At 41.1% G+C, this 9,601-nt stretch overlaps 1 protein-coding gene across 1 annotated transcript in view; it reads right to left on the bottom strand.

Annotated features, from left to right (window-relative positions):
* The window catches only part of LOC144470915 (TWiK family of potassium channels protein 18-like), a 23,041-nt gene extending 14,210 nt beyond the window's left edge, over nucleotides 1-8,831 (bottom strand). The window contains exon 1 of the mRNA XM_078182505.1: nucleotides 8,684-8,831. The gene's annotated coding sequence lies outside the window, so the exon portion shown is untranslated. The remainder of the gene's footprint in view (nucleotides 1-8,683) is intronic.
* Nucleotides 8,832-9,601: the final 770 nt, after the last annotated feature.

Here is a 9,601-nt window from a genome sequence, read left to right as displayed (position 1 = left end):
AAAAAAAAAATTTTGCCGTTTAATGGTGTTAATCTTTATTATTCAGAAAAGTTATTATAAATATAAAAAGTTATGACTATACCAAGTGCTTTGACACTTAAATTTAAGATTTTTCAAAAAGTGGAGTTAATCGATGTGTGCACTGGGCGGCTCATTTGTTGTTTAAGGTTGATTTATTGTGTTATAACTTTTTAGATTATAGAGTCTCGCGTTTCTTTTTGCTGTCAAACTTTTTATTTCAGAGCGTTCGAATACTTTCGTGACCCACTGTATATCCACAAATCCTCGGTTGATCGAACCGAGAGAATGCCGTTGAGTAGCCGATATTCTGATATTCGATCCAAAAATTGACTCGTCGATGAAAATTGGAAAAGTTTTTCTGCTGCAGTAACCGCCCCCTCGATCGGTGCGCGTCGGATGATTTTCAAGGGCAATCTTGCCGAACCGTGGCGAGTTTCGCGAAAATATCGTTAAACGTGACCGGGGGGGGGAGAGCGAAACACGAAGGTGACGAGGGTCGGACAACGAAAGTCGATATCCTGCAGGGTGCGGAAGGGCTAAAAACCGGCGGAGAAAGTTTCCAATTTAGACCGGGACGAATTAAAGCATCGTCGGCGGGCAGGGGTTGAACGGGGGGGGCGGGAGGAGGAGGAGGATTGAAGCGCGTGAACTCGCTCGCGGGAGAACGGTAGGCGAAAATGAAAAGGCAGAGCGCCCGGGCTTTTTCGGCCAATGAAATTTTCGAAACGCAACTTTTCGCCGGGATTTCGGACTTTTTCAGCGGCGTTCCGACGATAATCGACCATTCCCACGGGCTTGGCGGACAGCGGGCGGAAGAGGGGCGGGGGTGGAGAGGAAAAACGCGACGAGAGAAACGAGCCGACGAACAATACCGCAATGAAGAGTCACGCTTTGCGCGCGATCCTCGCTGAAAGCCGTAAGAGGATTTCGTTTGACTCGGAAAAATAGTCGTGCGGAGCCCGGACGTTCCTTCTACCCGTTAATTCAACTCTGATAATTAACCATAAATCGTCTATTATGAAAAGAAATCATAGCTAGCAGGGAAATCCAACTCGGCGTGCTACTGGCCTTGTGAGGATCGAGGACAAAATTTATAAATTCCGAACGAATTTTCAGCACAAGTGTTATAAGACCCTTTTCAATTATATTAAAAATATTGCATTTAACTTCATTGTTTATCATGCTAATGCTTTTCCTACCGGCCATTGGGTTATAAACATTTTTTCTTACTATAGGGTAATTAAATCTATTAGCATTTTCAAATTCTCTGCTGCACTTTTATATTTCATTATTTTCTAGCATTTTTCTTACATATTTTATATTTTCATTTGCATAGAATAATATTTATTTTATTTATTTTATTTATTTTATTAATCTCGAAAGGTGTGTGGTATTTAAAAAATTATGTAATAATATTGAAAGGCATCGCGTGAGCCTTGAATATTAATAATATTAATTATTACCAACAAACTCCGACATATATAATCAACAACATAATTTATAAGACAAATATGTATTTATTAACTATTCCAATGAATAGAAACGTCATCGGCACAATAATAAAACGCGATAACGTAAAACTGGACTAAATGACTCAATATTATCATTATTATTATTACTATTATTATTCCAATTAAATTTGTTCACAAACGGAGTCCTAAATGAAAAAATGTTATTGTTCTCTTTCAACTTATATTCGCTTGTAGAATCACCGTCTTGCCAATTATACCACGAATTTCCGAGCATCTTGTATATACAGTAATCACTTCATTAGATAACACTGTGCCAGTGTTGCACACGTAGCACTTACTACCACTATACAACCTGGTCACTACTATATATTACAAACTCACCGATTGTACACATTGCTCGCTGGAACACTCTAATGGACAGGAACAGAAGTTCCTACTTATCGGAACAGGACGGGGGCGGAACAGTCAAACCACCTCTCTTCTCTTACACAGTGATCCAGCCTCGACACTACTGCGATAGTTTTTTTTCCACCGAGGGCGAATCGAACTTTGTCCCACCTTAAAATATATGGTGTTTTCTAACAAGTTCGCTGCTGGTTCCGAGGATTCATAAAATTGAAGTATTTTACATAAATATCGAGGAAATTTAAAAGACAGTCCTTTTTTAAAAAGAGAGAATATCTTCTCTTTTTGTCTTTACTGGCACGATTTATGTCGTTATTTATAAATTATTAATTGTAAAACGTTATTTATATAAATCAGTATGTACGAGAACGATTTGCATCGTTATTTATAAATCATCATTCATAAATCGCCATTTATAAATCATTGTTTGTAAATCGCTAATTATAAATCACTATTTATTAATCGCTATTTATAAATCGTTATTTATTAATAGTTATTCATAAATCATTATTTATTCATCGTCATTTGTAAATCGTGATTTATTAATCATCATTTACAAATCGTTATTTATTAATCGTTATTTGAAAATCATTATTTACAAAACGTTATTTATTAATCGTTATTTGCAAATCATTATTTACAAAACGTTATTTATTAATCGTTATTTATTAATCGTTACTTATGAATCGCCATTTATAAAACATTATTTATAGAAATCGATTGGATCGGGAAAAATTGTCGAACGAAGAAAAGAAGCGCTTATTTAAGGATTCCACGGTTTCTGTTATTTTTGATTTCTGTATAATTTCAGTCGTCTGTCGCGAGCCAGGAAAGATACACCCACTCACAAAGGGTTAATTAACTGAGCCGGAGAGGTTTGCGGCGATGCGATGGGAAAAACAGGGTGCGCGAGACCGGAAGGGAACACCCCGGGACCAGGGTGTTATTTGAAATGCCCGGAGCGATAAGTTTCCAGAAGGTGTATTCCACGAGGCCCGGGTACATAAACGCCGCTAATAAAGGTCTCAAAGGACCAAGGAGCGAGAAGGATGTTCGCGTAAAGTCTACTACCCTTAATCCTTCTCCTTCCAGCCGGACGAGAAAGAAAAGGGCGGCAAGGAGCAGGAGAGAGGAGGCAGTAGCAACGAGTCAGAGTACGAGAAAAAGAGAGAATCAGAGAGAGAGAGTGAGAGTAAGAGAGAGAGAGAGAGAGAGTAAGGGAGAGGAAGAAAAGCAGAATGAGAGCGAAAGAGAGTGAGAGAAAGGGAGTAGAGGAAGTGTGAGGGAAAGTCTGAGAGGAAGAGAGTTTGAGAAAAAGGAAGAGAGTAGAGGAAGTGTGAGGGAGAGTCTGAGAGGAAGAGAGTTTGAGAAAAAGGAAGAGAGTAGAGAAAGAGTGAGGGAAAGAGAAAAAGAGTGAGAGAAAGGGAAGAAGAGATGAAAAGTGGGAGAAAGAGAAGAAGAGATAAAAAGTGAACGAAAGAGAGTTTGAGGAAGAGATAGAGAGTGAAAAAGAGTGAGATGAAGAGGAAGAGAGTGAGAGAGGAAGAGACACAGGCAGAGAGAAAGCATGTATGCGGGTGTGGACGTGTACGAGTGTATGTAAGAGAGAAAAAGAGAGAGAGAGAGAGATGTCTGGTTCTACTGGAAGACCCTTAGGATTACGAGCTCTCTCCAAGCCGACCAACTTGGCCGATGTTTAGCCGGGAGCTAAAAAAATTTGACCAAAGAAAAATTCCAATTTCACCCTCGTCTTACATAGAGTGGAGCGTAATTGGGACGGGCTTTATCTCCCGACTGATTGAAAATGGAAAGAATGCTGGTGGAAAATCCATTTTCTCTTCGTTTCGTTTTATTCATGTAAGTATATTTAAGAAGGGTGGGACCTAGTTCGGGGCGCTGAAATATCAGCGACTTTTCAGAATTTTCTTCTTAGCAATCGTAAGATGAACTATTTCAACTTTATATTTAACCCTCTATGGACCCGAGTAGCTTTTAGGTTACATGGTAACATATCGACATTTCACAAGATACGCTATTTTTCACAAGATAGTGTAATACCTCTTGATTAAATAAAGTCTCTGAGATAACAAATAACAATATTGGTGACGGTTGGCAGCACTATTAACCTGAAATATATTTAAGAAAAAAATTCAGCCCATAGAGGGTTAAATTATATAGAATTATAATTTCATTGTATTTTAATTAATTATGTTAAATTATTATAAAATTATATTGAACATATGACACACAGTTTTCTGTTAACAGTAAAGTCTCGCTAACAATGGAACTGCCGAGTATTAAACGCGACTGATGTATATTGTTTTACAACAGTGACAGGATTGAATTTATTTAAACCTTCTACGATTTTTCTTAGTATAATATAATATAATATAATATTCTCTATATAATATAATATAATTTATTATTGTAAGAGCTGTTATATGACTTAATGTCTAATGCATAAATTGCACCAATCGCGTGAAATGGAGATGCTCTGAGTCATCTAAAATAGTCTCAGATTTCAAAGTAAAATGGCGTCGGGTGCATAGGGGTTAATACCTTCCCCGTACAAGGCGTGTTAATTTCCCTATCAAATATTTTCCGAAGTGTTCAGAACTAGGTTCACACAACACGTCGATCGATGATGGATATGAGTGGATAACGTCTAAAGTTTGAACTTGAAGTCTGATGCCATGTCAGCCACGTCACAGTGAACTAACTGTCTTTGGTGAGTTATCTCTGCTTCGCTGAACTCGTGACTTTTCTGTACATACACTATACACGTTCAGTGTCTACTAGTATACAGGGTAAGTATTTAGAATCATCCATCTAATTATAAATTATTAAATACAAAAATTGTAGAGTTACAAGGGGGAGGCTAGTGACATTCGCCTTGTTTCAAGTAGTATAATTTTTTAAATTTCGAGATCAGTTTTCTATTTTAAATGGAAAAGTATACTTTGGTCATTACAGATCAAGAGAATATTAAATTTTAAGTAGAAAAGTATAGCTCAATTATAAGTATAGCTCGCCCTGAACAAGGTCCAAGGTTCTAAACACAGAATACAAGTGCTAAATACGAATTGCGCGCGAGCTTGATCAAAATCAGCATGTTTGCGGCACGTTTTCCCTGGCGGGAATAGACAGGGACGAACGGTAAGAGTGTACCAACAGGACAAGAAAAGCGACGACCAAGGGATCACCGCAGCAATTCATTTCCCCCTATCTGCTCCGACCGTTTTGCAAATGGTGAAACCGTTGGAAGAAACGGCGATTGCTCGTTGAACGTAATGGAGTGGCGTAGATAAACACGGTACAAGGCGGAACGAGCCGATCCTCCGAGACGAACAATTTTCACTTAGCGCTCCTCTCTAACGCCGTCGCCGCGCGAATTGTTTGTCTTCTACTTCGATCGAGAGTGAGAGGGAGAGAAAGGGGGGAGAACGAGAAAGAAGAGATAGAGAGAGAGAGAGAGAGATAGAGGGGGGAATCTCGAAGGATTCGAGTCGGTCGTGGACGGATACGAAGGACTAGGAAGCCGTTCGAAGCCCCTCTTGAAACGTTGCAGACCCTCGAGGGTCTCGAACACGGGACTCCAGCGACGGGAATCGGTTTTTTCGGGAGAGATTGTTCCCGCTTTAAAAAGGGCGCCGAGTGGATCCACCCTCGGATTTTTCAAATTTTTTTAGCCCCTTTACAAGGTCTCAATTAAACGGATTGATACCGACGGACGTAATCCAGGATCCAAGGAAGCGCGAACCGAAATCAAATTTCCGGCACCCTTAGGAAATGTATGCGACTATAGTTGTAGATTACAGTCGTATATGATTATAGATTAAAGTCGAATATATACGTTGTATCTATACATTAGTATTTTACTATAATCTGTAAATATATATACGTCTGTAATAACTATATATCTATAACTATAATCTATAAATATATGTACAACTGTAATTTATAAATATATAAATAAATAGAGATAAACATATGTACCTATAGATAATAGTTATATATATTTATAGATTAGAGTCATATATTTATAGGTTGTAGTTATAAATAGTTATAGATTCCCGACGTATATATATTTACAGATTATAGTTATATATAGTTATAGATTGCAGTCATGTAGAATGTTTATAGATTATAGTTACATATACTTATAGATTCCAGAGGTTATATATTTACAGATTATAGTCATACATAGTCGCAGATTACAGTAATCTCGAATTGTGTTTCAAGTAGCACGATAATGCAGTAGACTCTCTATTTCGAAAGGACTGTATCCTACAGTGCATGTCCCAATTTCCAAGCCTTTTAAGCCGATCATTGCTTTGCCGAAGCTATCATTAAATACCCTAATTTTCATTTAAAGTACTGAAACCATATTTTTCCATTTTTCAGTCATTCTCGTCATTAGAAATTTTTATCTGCGTGACAAGAATTAATTCTGCATTTACTGTGCTTCTTTCGATATCGTTCCCGATCTGTTTTCCGTTTCTCATCAAAGATCCTTGTTTATCATGTTTATTCACGTGGTAGAACATTTGCAATCACTTCCTTTATGGTTTATCCTACAGCATCGGTGATTGGAACTACCTCGGCGTTTACAATTTCTTATAAGAAAGGAAAATTCATCGGGAGCTTGCATCACAGATTTATCATAACAAATCCTCGTCATATATCTATAAAGTTATTAAACATTTTCAATTGCGACTGCCTCGAATTCTGCTCGGAAACAATGGAACAAAAGAATCGTAAATTAAATAATACACATCAAACATTTCGACTGGATATTCTGCTATCAGACAAAAGTACAGCTTTTCCTGGTATAGCAAATGCATTTTAAAACTATCATAATCCCTTAATCTATTTTTTAACTCATTACCGAGCGCAATTCAAAAGTTAATAAAATTTAAATAATATCTGGATAGAGTTTTTATTTTAAATTTACTTAAACTGTATTTACCATTACTATTTATTTATTTACTTATTTACTAATTTTCAAATGTTGGAAATATTATGTTACAAGCATTATATTATATAAATATGATAAATATTTGTTTTTATAAATATATTCTGTTCCACGATGTTTAGGATTAATACGGAAAGAAAAATGTTCTCGAGCACAATTTGATTCCTTGGCACGTGGTAGGTTTTATATTGTAGAGGAGAAAGAAATACGGGAAAAGGAAAGTACAGACTGGGATATACATAAATTTACGGCGTGTCACTTAAGTTTTGGTCATTAACCCTTTACGCTCAAAGACGAATTAACGCAAGATTTAAAATAGCTTTCCTGGCCCACGATTTTTTCGTTTTATATAGTGGATTTCGTATGACCTGGCATTCTAGATGCATGAAATAATAATATATTATAATAACATACTATAAATAATATATTATAGTAATATACTAAACGTAATAATAAATTATCACAATATACTACAGACGATAATAATATATTGTAACTATTGTACTATACATAACATTACGTTACAACAATATACTATTCATATAATCTAAACTTGATCAATAAAATTACCTTGAAACATGACACAACAATTTTTAACGACGCAAATAGAACAAAAATAATAGAAAACAGAATATCATTCGAATATAACAGGTTATTCCTGGAAGCCTCCATCGCGAATCGGACTCGTCGAAGTATGACAAGGGGCGAACCGTAAAGTCACAGACCCGATCCATTTAGTTTCGAAGAGAAGCTCTTTAAATCTTCGAATTTCCGCGAAATCCTCGAGAAATCCTATCAGAAGCAGAACCGGTGTACCAAGAGGATTAGGTCCGAGCAAGAAGATCTTCCTTGATCTCGCAAATGAAGATTTCCGCGGCTGATCCGCAGGATTCTCGCCAGAACTACAAAACACGTTTGCACCTTGCGATCGCGGTATCGAGAAGAATCGGTGCTTCGATATAAACAACGAAAGATGATAAGAAAATGAACAAAGAGAGAGAGAATTCTCATTGACGAATTACGTAAAAAGATCCGTAACACGGTGGTCGCGAAGCTACAAGTTCCTCGATAAGATAGCGCGCGGACGGATCGGTATGGGGTTGGTGGCTGCGAAACGGGGATGGGTCTATGAAAAGGCGACTGAGAAGGAGAGCGTGGTCGTGGAAGCTGTGCGAGAAAGAAGAAACAGTTGAAGAAAAAGAAAGAGAGCAGCAGAGTAAGAGAGGGAGAGAGAGAGCGCCAAACCAGAGAAAGGAAAAAAGGAAAAGAAAAAAGGGTCGATGGAAGAAGAAAAGCCGAGGAAGGGGTTTCCGTGTGCTGGAATGACAACTATAGCCCAGCTGTCGTCATTATGAATTATCTATGTAGGAGTGACGCCTGCGCTTTTAAACACCGCGAGAGGCAAAAGTGAATTTCGCTGACGAATCGACAGACGCGTCCTACTGTTGCAGATCGAACAACAACAACCGTCGCCGCTTACGTAAAATCGCCTTGCCGTTCACCTGGATACACCCTTTTGATTCGTTCGCAGCACCCGTGCGCTCGTTTCCACGTTGGTAGTCGATTAATTTCCAGCAACCTCGGCGAACGCCGACGCAAACCCTGACCATCGAGTCACGCGGCGGAAAAGCCGACGGCTGTCGCAACACGCACGCCGCGCGTGATTCTCGACGGCTCAACGACCGAGCTGGCGACGATCGACGGTGCTCCGACGGAGCCGAGTCGTCCGGAGTGCGCGAACGGCAGAGTGGCAGAGAGACTGCGGTAGAAGAATCGATTCGTTCGAAGAGTCGGCTACCTGACTACTCACCTGGGCAACGATCGCTGCGTCCGTATCGCAACTCAGCTTCGCGGCGTCGCCTCGGCGGGCATATCAAGCAGCTCTTCCGCGTCGAAACTTTGCCCGAAAGGATTGCAGCGGCGAGCGATCTCAGCACGTCGCGGCACACGAGAAGGAACACTCCGCGAACCGATCCTCTATCGCACTGTCGAAGTCCCACTCGATCTCACACCGATCAACAGTCTCCCGTGGCTGGCTGCGCTTGACCCACAAGCTGGAACTCATCTGCCGAAGCTCCGGTGGACACCGCAGCGTCCCAGGTGGCTGGCTCCGCGGAATCGGTCCGGAGATCTCGGACGCGGTTGGCTACCTCCAGGATGAAGAGAGTTAGGTGGGTTCCGATCGGCCGCGGTTGGCGCCATAGGGCCAGGTGCAGAGGGGTCTAGCTGGCTTGCCACGTTGGTTCCGCGTCGGGACGCAGCATCCTCTTCGGGTCGCGTGCACGCAGAAGGCTCCGCAGGGCGGACGATGCTCGCAACACCTCGATCAGGACGTGTCCGGAGCCGGATCCTGGTCGACGGGATATCGACGCGGTTCTGCGAGCGGGGCCGAGCCTGGACGAGAAACGGCGGTCGTCGAGTGCCGTGGGAACTGTCTGCCGTCCATGAAGAGCGTCGCCGGCACGGACGCACCCCGTAGACGGGCCGTGCACGGCGCAAGATCAGCTCCGGTTCGCGCACCCGCGCAGGCGCCGCCTCGTGCGGCCCGATCGCCGCATGAAGGAACGCCGCAACCTCGTTCCGACAGCCTCCGCTATTCCCCAACACCCCCGCCCCACGCTTTACACCCCCCGCCGGCCTGCTCGCTCTCCTATAGCCCTCGCCGGATGCCGAATCTCCTCCGTCTTCCGCGATGAGCACGAGATCTGTCGAAGGCCGAGGCCACGCG

The sequence above is a fragment of the Augochlora pura genome, chromosome 6 (genome assembly GCF_028453695.1).
Source record: "Augochlora pura isolate Apur16 chromosome 6, APUR_v2.2.1, whole genome shotgun sequence".
Lineage (NCBI taxonomy): Eukaryota > Metazoa > Arthropoda > Insecta > Hymenoptera > Halictidae > Augochlora > Augochlora pura.
The sequence above is the reverse complement of the archived record's forward strand: the minus strand, read 5'-3'. Positions and strand labels throughout refer to the sequence as shown.